This window comes from Canis lupus, chromosome 37 (assembly GCF_048164855.1).
Source record: "Canis lupus baileyi chromosome 37, mCanLup2.hap1, whole genome shotgun sequence".
NCBI classification, from domain to species: domain Eukaryota; kingdom Metazoa; phylum Chordata; class Mammalia; order Carnivora; family Canidae; genus Canis; species Canis lupus.
This window is the reverse complement of record NC_132874.1, coordinates 26,637,070-26,652,302: the sequence shown is the minus strand read 5'-3', so window position 1 is coordinate 26,652,302 and position 15,233 is coordinate 26,637,070.

Below are 15,233 nucleotides of genomic sequence, written 5' to 3'. Positions count from 1 at the left end.
TTTCCTTTCATTTCGATTATTTTCGATTCGATTCCTTTCAATTCGATTCGATTCGATTATTTTCGATTCGACTCGATTCTATTCATTTCAATTCGATTCGATTCATTCTATTCTTTTTGCTTTCTTTAGATTCAATTCTCTTGATTCGATGCAATTCTATTAGATTTTTTTTAATTCGATTCTTTTCAATTCGTTTCATTTCGATTCTATTAGATTATTTTCTATTTGATTCGATTCGTTTCTTTTCGATTCCTTTCAATTCGATTTGATTCGATTCGATTCATTAGATTCTTTTTGCTTCCATTCAATTTGATTCCTCTGATTCGATGCTATTAGATTTAATTTTTTTGATTCGATCCTTTCCAATTCGATTCGATTAGAATTGATTAGATTCTTTTCTATTTGATTCATTTCAATTCGATTCTTTTAGATTAGATTCAATTCTTTTCAATTCGACTATTTTATTAGAATCATTTGGATTCAATTCTATTCGATTTGATTTGTTTCGATTCGATTCAATTCTTTTTCATTTGATTTGTATCGAATCTTTTCGATTCGATTTGCTTTGATTTTTTTCGTTTCGATACTTTTCGTTTCGATTCAATTCGATCCTTTTTGATTCGATTCTTCTCAATTTGATTCTTTTCGATTCTCTTCAATTCAATTCTATTCTATTCGTTAGATTCGATTCTTTTCGATTCGATTACATTCGATTCTTTTCGATTCGATTACATTCGATTCTATTCGATTCAAATCTTTTCGATTCAAATCGATTCTTTTCAATTCGATTCAATTCATTTCGGTTCTATTCAATACGATTTGATTCGATACTTTTTGATTCGATTCAATTCTTTTCGATTCGATTTGATTATTTTCGATTTGATTCTTTTCATTTCGATTTGATTTGATTATTTTCTATTCGATTCTTTTCGATTCGATTCCTTTCTTTTCGATTCTATTCGATTCGGTTATTTTTGATTTGATTCAATTTGATTCTATTCTTTTTGTTTGATTCGATTCGATTCATTCGATTCTTTTCGCTTCCATTTGATTCGATTCTTTTTATTCGTTGCTATTCGATTCTTTTGATTCAATGCGATTCGATTCGATTTGATTCGATTCTTTTTGATTCGATTCGATTTGAATAGATTAGCCTCTTTTCTTTTTGATTCGATTCGATTTGATTCTTTCAAATTCTTTTCGATTCTTTTTGATTCAATTCTTTCTATTCAATTCGATTCGATATATTTGGATTCGATTTTTTTTTATTTGATTCGATTCTTTTTTATTTGATTCTATTCGATTCAATCCAATTCTTTTCGATTTGATCCTTTTGATTCCTTTGGATTCTATTCGATTCGATACTTTTCGTTTCGATTCTATTCGATTCAATTCGATTCTTTTCTATTTGATCTGTTTGATTCCTTTGGATTCTATTCGATTCGATTCTTTTTGATTTGATTCTTTTCAATTCAATTCATTTCTTTTCGATTCTCTTCGATTCGATTCTTTTCGATTCCATGAGATTCTATTCTTTTCGATTCGATAAGATTCGATTCTTTTCACTTCGTTTTGATTCTTCTCAGTTTGATTCAGTTCGATTCGAATCTTTTCGATTCTTTTTGATTCAATTCAATTCGATTATATTCAATTCTTTTCCATTCGATTCAATTAGCATCAATTCTTTCGATTCGATTTCTTTTCGATTCGATTCGATTCTTTCAGTTTCGATTCGATTCTTTTCAATTCGAATCGATTCGATTCTTTTATATTCTATTCAATTCGATTCTTCTTTATTGGACTCGATATGTTTAGAATCTTTTCGATTCAATTTGATACAATTCGATTATTTTCGATTTGATTCAATTCGATTCTTATCGATTCGATTCAATTCGATTCTTTTCGATTCCATTCGATTCTTTTCGATTCCATTCAATTCGATTCGATTCTGTTCCATTCGATTAGAATCGATTCTTTTCTTTTCGAGTCGCTTCTTTCCTATTCCATTCTTTTCGATTTGATTCAAATCGATTATTTTCGATTCGATTTCATTCGATTCGATTCTTCGAGATTCGTTTCGATTCGATTCTTTTTGATTAGAATATTTTCGATTTGATTCGATTCGCCTCTTTTCATTTCAGATTGATTCTTTTTGATTCTATTCTTTTCGATTCGATTTTTTTCAATTCAATTCGATTCGACTCGATTCGATTCTTTTCGTTTCAATTCGATTCATTTCGATTCGTTTCTTTTCTATCGATTCAATTAGATTCTTTTCGATTCCATTCGATTTGATTCGATTCTTTTCGAGTCGATTCGATTCTTTTCGTTTCGATTCAATTCTTTTCTATTCGATTCTTTACAATTCCTTGCGATTCTTTTCGATTCGATTCGGTTTGATTCGAGTCTTTTCGATTCTTTTTGATTTGATTCAATTCGATTCTTTTTGGTTCGATTCGAATCAATTCTTTTCCATTCGATTAGATTCATATCGATTCTTTCAATTCGATTCGATTCTTTTCGATTCGATTCGATTCTTTTCAATTCGATTCAATTCGATTCTTTTCGATTCGATTCGATTCTTTTTGATTCAATTTTCAATTCAATTTGATTCGATTCGATTCTTTTCCATTCGATTCAAATTGATTCTTTTCTTTTCGAGTCGACTCTTTTCTATTCAACTCTTTTTGATTCGATTCGTTTCTTTTCGATTCTTTTCAATTCGATTCATTTGATTCTTTTCGAATTGATTTGATTCGATTCTGTGGTATCGATTCGATTCTTTTCTATTTGATTGTTTTCGATTCGATTCGTTTTGATTCGTTTCGATTCGATTCGTTCCAATTCTTTTCTATTCTATTCGATTCTTTTCTTTTCTATTCGATTCGATTCTTTTCGATTCGATTCGATACGATTTGATTCTTTTCGATTCGATTCAAATCGATTATTTTCGATTCAATTTCATTCGATTCGATTCTTCTTGATTCATTTCGATTCGATTCTTTTTTGATTAGAATGTTTTCGATTTGATTCGATTCGCTTCTTTTCGTTTCAGATCGATCCTTTTCGATTCGATTCTTTTCGATTCAATACGATTCGACTCGACTCGATTCGATTCTTTTCGTTTCGATTCGATTCGTATCGATTCAATTCTTTTCTATCGATTCTTTCGATTCGATTCTTTTCGTTTCGATTCAATTGTTTTCAATTCGTTTCGATTCTTTTCAATTCGATTCGGTTGGATCCGAGTCTTTTTGATTCTGATTCGATTCAATTCGATTCTTTATGGTTCGATTCGATTCGATTCTTTTCCATTCGATTCTATTCTATTTGATTCTTTTCGTCTAGATTCGATATGATTATTTCATTTCAATTCGAATGGATTCTATTCGATTCGATTCGTTTTGATTCTTTTCGATTTCATTCGATTCTATTCGTTTTTTTATTTGATTCATTTCCATTCTTTTTGATTCAATTTGATTCTTTTCTATTCTATTTGATTTGATTCTTTTCAATTCGATTTGATTCAATTCGATTCTTTTTGATTTCATTCTTTTCAATTCGTTTCAAATTGATTCTTTTCGATGTGAATCAATTCGATTCTTTTCAATTCATTTCGATTCGATTCTTTTCAATTCCTTTCAAATTGAATCTTTTCTATTTCATTTGATTCGATTCTTTTTTTTGATTCGATTCTTTTGTTTCGATTTGATTCTTTTCGATTCTATTGTTTTCGTTACATTCGATTCGATTCTTATCATTTCAATCGAATTGAAATGAATCTATTAAAAAATAATCGATTAAAAAAGAAAATAATCGATTCACATCGAATCAAATCGAAAATAATGGAAACGAGTAGAATCGAAAATTATCGAATTGAATCGAAAAGAATTGAAACGAATAGAAAATAATCGAAATTAATCGAATCGAAAAGAATCGAATCAAATAGAAAAGAATCGAATCGAATCAAAAAGAAACAAATCGAAAATAATCAAATCGAATTGAAAATAATCGAATCGAATTGAATCACATAGAAAAGAATCGAATCGAATCGAAAATAATCGAATCAAAAGAATCTAATCGAATGAAATCGAAAATAATCTAATCGAAAATATCGAATTGATTCAAAAATAATCGAATCAAATCGAAAATAATCGAATCAAATACAATCGAATCGAATCGAATATAATCAAATTTAACCGAATTCAATCGAAAATAATCAATCGAATCGAATTTAATCGAATCGAATCGAATCGAATCGAATCGAAAATAATAGAATCCAATATAAAATAATTGAAACTCATCGAAAGAATCGAATCGAATAAAAAAGAACCGAATCGATATTAATCGAATTGAATTTATATACTCGAATCAAAAAGAATCGAATCACATTGAATTGAATCCAAAATAATCGAATTGAATTGAATTGAAAATAATGAAATCAAATCGAAAATAATTGAGTCGAATGTAATCTTATCGAATCGAAAATAATCAAATCGAATCGAATAAAATTGAAAATAATTGAAACGAATCGATCGAATTGAATTGAAAATAATCGAATCGAATCGAACCGAATTGAATCGAAAATAATCCAATCGAATAGAATCAAATATAATTGAATCGAATCGAAAAGAATCGATCGAATCAAAAATAATCGAATTGAATAAAAAAAATTGAATCAAATCCAATCAAATCGAAGCGAAAATAATCAAATTGAATTGAATTGAATCAAAAATAATTGAATCGAATCAAAATGAATCGAATCAAATCAAATCGAATCGAATCGAAAATAATCAAATCGAATAAAAAATAATCGCATCAAATCGAATTGAATCGAAAATAATCGATTCGCATCAAATCGAATCGAAAATAATCCAATCGAATTGAATCGTAAATAATCGAATCGAATCGAAAGTAATTCAATCGAATCGATATTAATCCAATCGAAAAGATTTGAATCGATTCGAATTGAAAATAACCTAGTCGAATCGAATCTAATCGAAAATATTCAATTCGCATCTAATTGAATCGAATCGAAAATAATCGAATAGAATTGAATCGAAAATAATCGAATCGAATTGAAAATAAGCGAATTGAAAAGAACCAAATATAATCAAATCGAAAATAATCGAATCGAATCGAAAATTATCGAATCAAATAAAAAATAATCGAATCAAATTGAATCAGAAATAATCAAATCGAATGCAATCGAATCGAATCGGAAATAATCGAATCGAATTGAAAAAATCGAATCAAATCGAATCGATAATCGAATTGTATCATCGAATCGAATCGAATAGAAAATTATCGATTCGTATCGAATCAAATCGAATCGAAAATAATCTAATCAAATTGAAATATAAATCATTGAAACGAATAGAAAATAATGGATCGAATCAAAAAAATCGAATCGAAAAGAATCGAATCGGAAAGAATCGAATTGAAAAGAATCAAATCAAATCGAATCGATAATAATTGAATCGAATCCTCGAATTGAATCGAATCGAAAATTATCGATTCGCATCGAATCGAATCGAATAGAAAATAATCTAATCAAATTGAATCAAAAATAATCGAACTGAATCGAAAATAATCAAATCGAATCGAAAATAATCGAATCGAAACGAATCGAATGGATTCGAATCAAAAATCGAATCGAATCCAAAAGAATCGAATCAAATCTAAAATAATTGAATCGAAAAGTATCGAATCAAATAGAATCAAAAAGAATGCAAATGCAGAGAATCGAATCGAATCAAAAGTAATCGAATTAAATCAATCGAGTCGAAAACAATCAAATAGAATGGAAACGAAAACAATCGAATCGAAACGAAAAGAATCGAATCAAATCGAAAATGATCCAATCAAATCGAATTGAGTAAAAAATAATCAAAACAAATCGAATCGAAAATATCGAATGGAATCGAATCGAAATATCGATTCATATCGAATCGAATCGAATCGAAAATAATCGAATTGAATTGAATCGAAAATAATCAAATTGAATCGAAAATAACCGATTCGAATTGAAAATAATCGAATCGAAAATAATCGAATTGATTCGAATGGAAAATCAAAAAAATCGAAAAGAATCAAATCAAATCGAAAATAATCAAATCGAATAGAAAAAATCGAATCGAATCAAAAATAATTGTATCGAATTGAATATATTCAAATCGAATTGAATCGAATCAAATCGAATTAAAAATAATCGATTCGAAAATAATCGATTCACATTGAATCGAATCGAAAATAATGGATACGAATAGAATTGAAAATAATCTAATCGAATCGAAAGTAATCGAATCGAAAATAATCGATTCGATTCGAATCATAAATATTGAATCGAATCAAAAAGAATCGAATCGAATTGAATTGAAAAGAATCGAATTGAACCGAATCGAATCGAAAATAATCGAAACGAATCAAATATAATCGAATCGAAAATAATCAATTCGCATCGAATCAAATCAGAAATAATCTAATTGAATTGAAAAGAATCGAATCGAATCGAATCGAAAATAATCTAAACTCATCCAATTGAATCAAATCGAAAATAATCGAATCGAATCAAATCAAATAAAAAATAATCGAACCGAATCAAACCAAATTGAATCTAAAATAATCAAATCGAATCAAACCGAATTTACTCGAAAATAATCGAATCGATCGAATTGATTCGAAAAAATCGAATCTAATCGAATCGAAAATAATCAAATCGAATCGAATCTAATTGAATCGAAAATAATCGAATCGATTGGAATCGAATCAAAAATAATCGAACCGAATCAAATCGAATTGAAACGAAAATAATCGAATCGAAACAAAAAGAATCGAATCGAATCAAAAATAATTGAATCGAATCGAAAATAATCAAATCGAATCCAATCAAATTAAATCAAAATAATCAAATTGATTTGAATTGAATCGAAAATAATCGCATCAAAACGAATTGAATCAAAAATAATCGATTCGCATCAAATCGAATCGAAAATAATCCAATCGAATTGAATCAAATCAAAATGAATAGAATAGAATCGAATTGAAAAAATCTAATAAAATAGAATCGAATCGAATCGAAAATATCGAATTGAATGGAAAAGAATTGAATCGAATCGAGAAGAATTGAGTGGAAAAGAATCAAATCGTATTGAATCGAAAAGAATCGAATCGAAAAGAATCGAAAAGAATAGAAAACTATCGATTAGAATCGAAAAGAATCGACTCGAATCGAATAGAAAAGAATCGAATCGAATCAAAAAGAACCGAATCGAATCAAATCGAAAAGAATCGAATTGAAAAGAATCTAATCAAATATATTCAAATCGAATTTAATCGAATCGAATCGAAAAGAATCGAGTCGAATTGAATCGAATCGAAAAAAATTGAATTGATTCGAATCTAAAAGAATTGAATTGAAAAAATCGATTTGAATGGAATCAAAAAGAATCGAATTGAATCACATTGATTCGAAAAGAAAGGAATTCGAATCGAAATGAATCGAAAAAAATCGAATATATTCGAATCGAATCGAAAAAATTCGAAACGAATCTCATCAGATAGAATGGAAAAGAAACAAATCGAATCCAAAAGAATTGAATCGAATCGAACCGAATCGAAAATAATCGAATAGATTGAATCAAAAAGAATCAAATCGATTTGAAATGAATAGAGTAGAATCGAATTGAAGAGAGGTGAAAAAATTCGAATCGAATCGAAAAGAATCGAAATGAATCGAATTGAATCCAAAAGAATTGAATCGAATTGAACAGTATCGAAGCGAATCCAAAGAATCGAATCAAATCGAAAAGAATAGAATCGAAATGAATCGAATCAAAATGAAAAGAATCCAATTGTATCGAATTAAATCGTAAACAATCAAATCGAATTGAATCGAAAAGAATCAAATTGAATCGAATCAAAAAGAATCGAATGGTATTGAATTGAATCGAAAAGAATCGAATTATATCTAATTGATAAAAGAATCAAATCGAATAAAACCGAGAAGAATCGAATCGAATCAAAAAGAATTGAATCGAATAGAATAGTATTGAATTGAATTGGATCGAATCGAAAAGAATCGAATTGAACCGAAAAGAGTCGAATCGAATGTAATAGAATCGAATTGCATTGAATCGAAATAATTGATTTGAATTGAATCGAATAGATTTGAATCGAATCGAATCGAAAAAATTCGAAACGAATCTAATCAGATCGAATGGAAAAGAATCGAATCGAATTGGAAAGAATTGAATTGAATTGAACTGAATCGAAAATAATCGAATAGATCGAATCAAAGAGAATCCAATCGATTTGAAATGAATAGAGTAGAATCGAATCAAAGCGAAGCGAAAAGATTCGAATCAAAACGAATCGAATTGAATCCAAAAGAATTGAATCGAATCAAACATTATCAAATCGAATCCAAAGAATCGAATCCAATCAAATCGAAAAGAATCGAATCGGGATCCCTGGGTGGCACAGCGGTTTGGCGCCTGCCTTTGGCCCAGGGCGCAATCCTGGAGACCCGGGATCGAATCCCACGTCGGGCTCCCGGTACATGGAGCCTGCTTCTCCCTCTGCCTGTGTCTCTGCCTCTCTCTCTCTCTCTCTGTGACTATGACTATCATAAATAAATGAAAAAAAATTAAAAAAAAAAGAAAAGAATCGAATCAAAAAGAATCGAAACAAAAAGAATCCAATTGTATGGAATCAAATCGAACAATCAAATCGAATCGAATCGAAAAGAATCAAATTGAATCGAATCAAAAAGAATAGAATGGTATCGAATTGAATAAAAAATAATCGAATCATATCTAATTGAATTGAAAAGAATCAAATTGAATAGAACTGAAAAGAATCGAATCGAATGGAAAAGAATCGGGTCGTATCGAATTGAATCAAAAAGAATTGAATGGAATAGCATCGAAAAGAATCGAAATGAATAGAAAAGAATCGAATCGAATCGAATCGAAAAGTATTGAAACGAATTGAATCAAATCGAAAAGAATTGAATCGAACTGAAAAGCATCGAATCGAATGGAATTGAATCGAATGGAATTGAATTGAAAAGAATTGAAATAAATCGAGTTGAATCGAAAAGAATCGAATACATTCGAATCGAATCGAATTGAAAAACTTCGAAACGAATCTAATCAGATCGAATGGAAAAGAATAGAATTGAATCGAAAAGAATTGAATCGAATTGAACAGAATCGAAAATTATCAAATAGATCGAATCAAAAAGAATCGATCGATTTGAAATGAAAGGATTAGAAACTAATCAAAGCAAAGCGAATAGATTTGAATCGAATTTAAAGGAATCAAAACGAATTGAATTGAATCCAAAAGAATTAAATCGAATCGAACAGTATCGAATCAAATCCAAAGAATCGAATTGAATCAAATCGAAAAGAATCAAATCGAAAAGAATCGAATCGAAACGAAAAGAGTCCAATTGTATCGAATCAAATCGTAAACAATCAAATCGAATCTAATCGAAAAAATCGAATTGAATCGAATCGAAAAGAATTGAAAGATATTGAACTGAATCGAAAAGAATCAAATCATATCTAATTGAATTGAAAAGAATCAAATCAAATAGATCCGAAAGGAAACGAATCGAATCAAAAAGAATCGAATCGAATAGCATCGAAAAGAATCGAAATGAATAGAAAAGAATCGAATCGAATCGAATCAAATCGAAAAGAATCAAATTGAATAGCATCGAAACGAATCGAATTGAAAAGAATCGAATTGGGGGATCCCTGGTTGGCGCAGCGGTTTGGCGCCTACCTTTGGCCCAGGGCGCGATCCTGGTAGACCCGGGATCGAGTCCCACATCGGGCTCCCGGTGCATGGAGCCTGCTTCTCCCTCTGACTGTGTCTCTGCCTCTCTCTCTCTCTCTCTGTGACTATCATAAATAAATAAAAATTTAAAAAAAATTTTTAAAAAAAGAAAAAAATCGAATTGAATAGCATCGAAACGAATGGAATCAAAACGAAATGAATCGAATCGAATCGTATAGAATGGAATTGAAAAGAATCGAATCATATTGAATTGAATCGAATCGAACTGAAAAGAATTGAATCGAATACAAGAGAAAAGAATCGTATCGAATCGAATCGAATTGATTCGAAAATAATCGTACCGAATTGAATCAAAAAGAATCAAATCGATTCCAATCGAATTGAATCGAAAAGAATCGAATCGAACAATATCGAATCTAATTAAAATGAATCGAATCAAATAAAATAGAAAAGAATCAAATCGAAACGAAAAGAATCGAATCGAATCGAATTGAAAAGAACCGAATCAAATAAAATCGAGAAGAATCGAATAGAAACAAAAAGAATTGAATCGAATCGAATTGAAAAGAATCGAATCGAATCAAAAAGAATTGAATTGAAAGGTATCGAATTGAAGCGAAAATAATCGAATTGAATCGGAAAGATCAAATCAAATCGAATAAAAAACAATCGAATTGAATCGAATAGAATCGAAAATAATCGAATCTAATCAAATTGAATCGAAAAGAATCGAATCGAATCGAAAAGAATAGAATCATATAGAATCTAATTGAAAAGAACCGAATCGTATTGAATTGATTCGAAAATAATCGAATCGAATAGAATCGAAAAGAATCGAATCGAAACGAATCAAATCGTAAAGAATCGAATCGAAAAGAATCACATCAAAACGAAAAGAATCAAATCAAATCGACTCGAAAACAATCGAAAAGAATCTAATCAAATCAAAAAGAATCTAATCGAATCGAAAAGAATCGAATCGAATGAAATCTAATCGAAATGAATTGAATCGATTCAAATTGAAAAGAATCAAATCGAATTGAAATGAAAGGAATCGAATCGAATTGCACCGAATTGAAAATAATTGATCGAATTGAATAAAAAATAATCGAATTTAATCGAATCGAATTGAATATTATAGGAATTGAATCGAATCGATAATTGAATCGAATTAAATCAAATCTAGTCGAATCGAAAATGATCAAAACGAATCAAATAGATTCAAAAACAATCGAAACAAATCAAATTGATTTAAAAATAGTCGAATCGAATCGTATCAAATCGAATCGAAAAGAATCGAATTGAATCGAAAAGAATAGAACGGAATCGAAAAGAATCGAATCGAAACGAAAAGTGTCGAATCGAATCGAATTGAAAAGAATGGAATCGATTCGAACCGAAAAGAATCAAATCGAATCGAATCAAATTGAATCGTAATGAAAAGAATCGAATCGAATCGAAAAGAATCGAATCGAATCGAATGAAAAAGAATTGAATCGAATTGAATAAAAATAATCGAACCAAATCGAATCGAATCGAGAATAATTGGAATTGAATTGAATCGATAATCGAATCGAATCAAATCGAGTAGAATCGAATATAATCGAATCGAATCAAATCGATTCGAAAAAATCGAATCAAATTGTATCGAATCAAAAGTAATCGAATCGAATCACATTGAATTGATTTGAATTGAAACGAATTGAATGGAACCGAAACGAAAAGAATCAAATCGAATCGAATCAAAAAGAATCGAATCCAAAGAATCGAATTGTAGAGAATCTAATCGGAACGAAAAGATTCAAATCGAAACGAATCGAATAGAAAAGAATCGAATCGAATAGCATCGAAAAGAATACAAATGAATAGAAAAGATCGCACCGAATCAAATCGAAAAGAATCAAATCGAATCGAAAGGAATCAGATAGAAAAGAATCGAATAGAAAAGAATTGAATCGAAGCAAATCGATTGAAAAGATCGAATCAAAAAATCAAAGAGAATCGAAACAAATCAAAACGAATCGAATCGAATTGAAAAGAATCGTATCGAATTAAATCTAAAAGAATCAAATCGAATCGAATCAAAAGGAATCGAATCGAATTGATTCGCATCGAATAGATTCGAATGGAATCGTATCAAATCGAAAAGAATCGAATTGAATTGTATCGAATCGAAAATAATCGAATCGAATCGAATGGAATTGAATAAAAAAGAATAGAATAGAATCGAATTGAATCGAAAGAATCGAATAGATTCGAATTGAAACAAATAGAAAAAAATCAAAACGAATCGAATCAAATGGAGTGGAAAAGAATCGAATCAAATCGAAAAGAATCGAATTGAATTGAACTGAATCGAATAGATCAAATCAAAAAGAATCGAATAGATTCGAAATGAATCGAGTAGAATCGAATCGAAGTGAAAAGAATCGAATTGAATCGAGTTGAAAAGAATCGAAACGAATCCAAAAGAATCGAATCGAAATGAAAATAATCGAATCGAATCGATTGAAAAGATCGACTTGAAAAGAATCGAATTAAATCGAAAAGAATCGAATTGAATCGTTTTGAATCAAAAAGAATCAAATCGAATTGAACCCAGAAGAATAGAATCGTATTTAATTGAATCGAAAAGAATCGAATCGAATTGAATCGAAAAGAATCGAATCGAATCAAAATGAATTGAATCGAATCCAAAAGAATCATATCGAATCGAATTGAATCGAAAAGAATCCAATCGAACATAATCGAATCGAATTGAAAAGAATCGAATCGAAGAGAAATCAAAACAAAAAGAAAGGAATTGAATCGAATCGAAAAGAATCGAATGGTATTATTGAATCGAAAAGAATCGAATCATATCGAATTCAATTGAAAAGAATCAAATAGAATCGAACCAAAAAGAATCTAATCAAATCGAAAACAATCTAATCGTATTGAATCGAATCGAAAAGAATCAAATCGAATACATCGAAAGGAATCAAAATGAATCGAAAAGAATCAAATCGAATTGAATCAAAAAGTATCAAATCGAATAGAAAAGAATCAAATCGAATCAAAAAGAATCAAATTGAATAGCATTGAAACGAATCAAATCAAATAGAAAAGAATCGAATTGTGTAGCATCGAAACGAATCGAATCAAAGTGAAAAGAATCAAATCGAATCGTATCGAATGGAATCAAAAAGAATTGAATCATATCGAATATAATCGAAAAGAATCGAATCGAATAGAACTGAAAAGAATCGAATCGAATACAATCAAAAAGAATCGTATCAAATCGAATCGAATTGAATAGAAAAGAATCGATTCCAATCGAATTGAAATGAAAAGAATTGAATCGAACAGTACCGAATCGAATTGAAAAGAATAGAATCAAATAAAATCAAAAAGAATCTAATTGAAATGAAAAGAATTGAATCGAATCGAATTGAAAAGAATCGAATCGAAAAGTCGAATCGAAAAGAATTGAGTTGAATCGAATCGAAAAGATTCTAATTGAATCGTGTCGAATCAAAAAGAATCGAATCAAATCGAAAAGAATCGAATCGAATTGAATCGAATTGAATCGAAAAGAATCAAACGAATCAAATTGAATCGAAAAGAATAGAATAGATTCGAATTGAAACGATTCCAAAAAATCGAAACTAATCGAATCATCGAATGGAAAAGAATCGAATCGAATCAAAAAGAATCGAATCGAACTGAATCGAAGAATCGAAGATAACAGAATTGTAAAGAATTGAATCGAAATGTAACAAATCGAATACAAATGATCGAATCAAGCCAAATCGAAAAGAATTGAATCGAAAAGAATCGAATAGAATCGAACTGAAAATAATCGAATTGAATCGAATCAAATAGATTAGAATCGAACAGAATTGAATCGAATGAAAAGAATCTTATCGAATCGATTTGAAAAGAATTGAATCGAACCGAATGGAGAAGAATCAAATCGAATCGAATTGAAAAGAATTGAATCGAAAAGAATCGAATTGAATTGAATCGTAATGAAGGGATTGAATCGAATCGAAAGAATCAAATCGAATCGAAAAGAATTGAATCGAATGCAATCAAATCGAAAAGAATCGAATCGAATTGAAAAGAATCAAATCGAATTGATTGAATCGAAAAGAATCGAATCGAATCGCATCGAATCGAAATAATAGAATTGAATAAAAAATAATCAAATCGAATCGAATTGAGAATAATTGGAATTGAATTGAATCGATAATCGAATCGAATCAAATTGAGTCGAATCGAAAATCATCGAATCAAATCAAATCGATTCGAAAAAATCGAATCAGATTGCATCGAATCGAATCATATTGAATTGATTTGAATTGAAAAGAATCGAATTGAATCAAATCAAAAATAATCGAATCCAAAGAATCGAATTGTAGAAAATCAAATCAAAACGAAAAGATTCAAATCGAAACGAATCGAATTGAAAAGAATCGAATCGAAAAGAATTGAATCAAAAAGAATCGAATCGAATCATATCTATTGAAAAGATCGAATCAAAAAAATCAAAGAGAATCGAAATGAATCAAAACGAATCGAATCGAATCGAATAGAAAAGAATCGTATCGAATCAAATCTAAAAGGATCGAATCGAATCGAATAAAAAAGAATCGAATCGAATCGAAAAGAATTGAATCGAATGCAATCAAATCGAAAGAATCGAATTGAATTGAAAAGAATCAAATCGAATTAATTGAATCGAAAAGAATCGAATCAAATCAAATCGCATCGAATCGAAAATAATTGAATTGAATTGAATAAAAAATAATCGAATCGAGAATATTTGAAATTGAATTGAATCGATAATCGAATCGAATCAAATAGAGTCGTATTGAATCAAATCAATCGAAAAAAATTGAATCAAATTGCATCGAATCAAAAGTAATAGAATCGAATCGTATTGGTTCGATTCGAATTGAAAAGAATCAAATCGAATCGAATTGAAAAGAATCAAATCGAATCGAATCAAAAAGAATCGAATCCACAGAATAGAATTGTCGAGAATCTAATCGAAACGAAAAGATTCGAAAAGAATCGAATCAAATTGAATCGAAAAGAATCGAATAGAATCGATTTGAATCAAATCGAAAATAATCAAAACGAATCGAATCACCTCGAGTGCAAAATAATTGATTCAAATCGAAAAGAATCGAATGGAATTGAATCGTAATGAAAAGAATCGAATCGAATCGAAAAGAATTGAATCGAATGCAATCAAACCGAAAAGAACCGAATCGAATTGAAAAGAATCAAATCAAATTGATTGAATCGAAAAGAATCGAATCGAATCGAATCGCATCGAATCGAAAGTAATTGAATTGAATAAAAAGTAATCAAATCGAATCGAATCGAGAATAATTGGAATTGAATTGAATCGATAATCGAATCGAATCAAATCG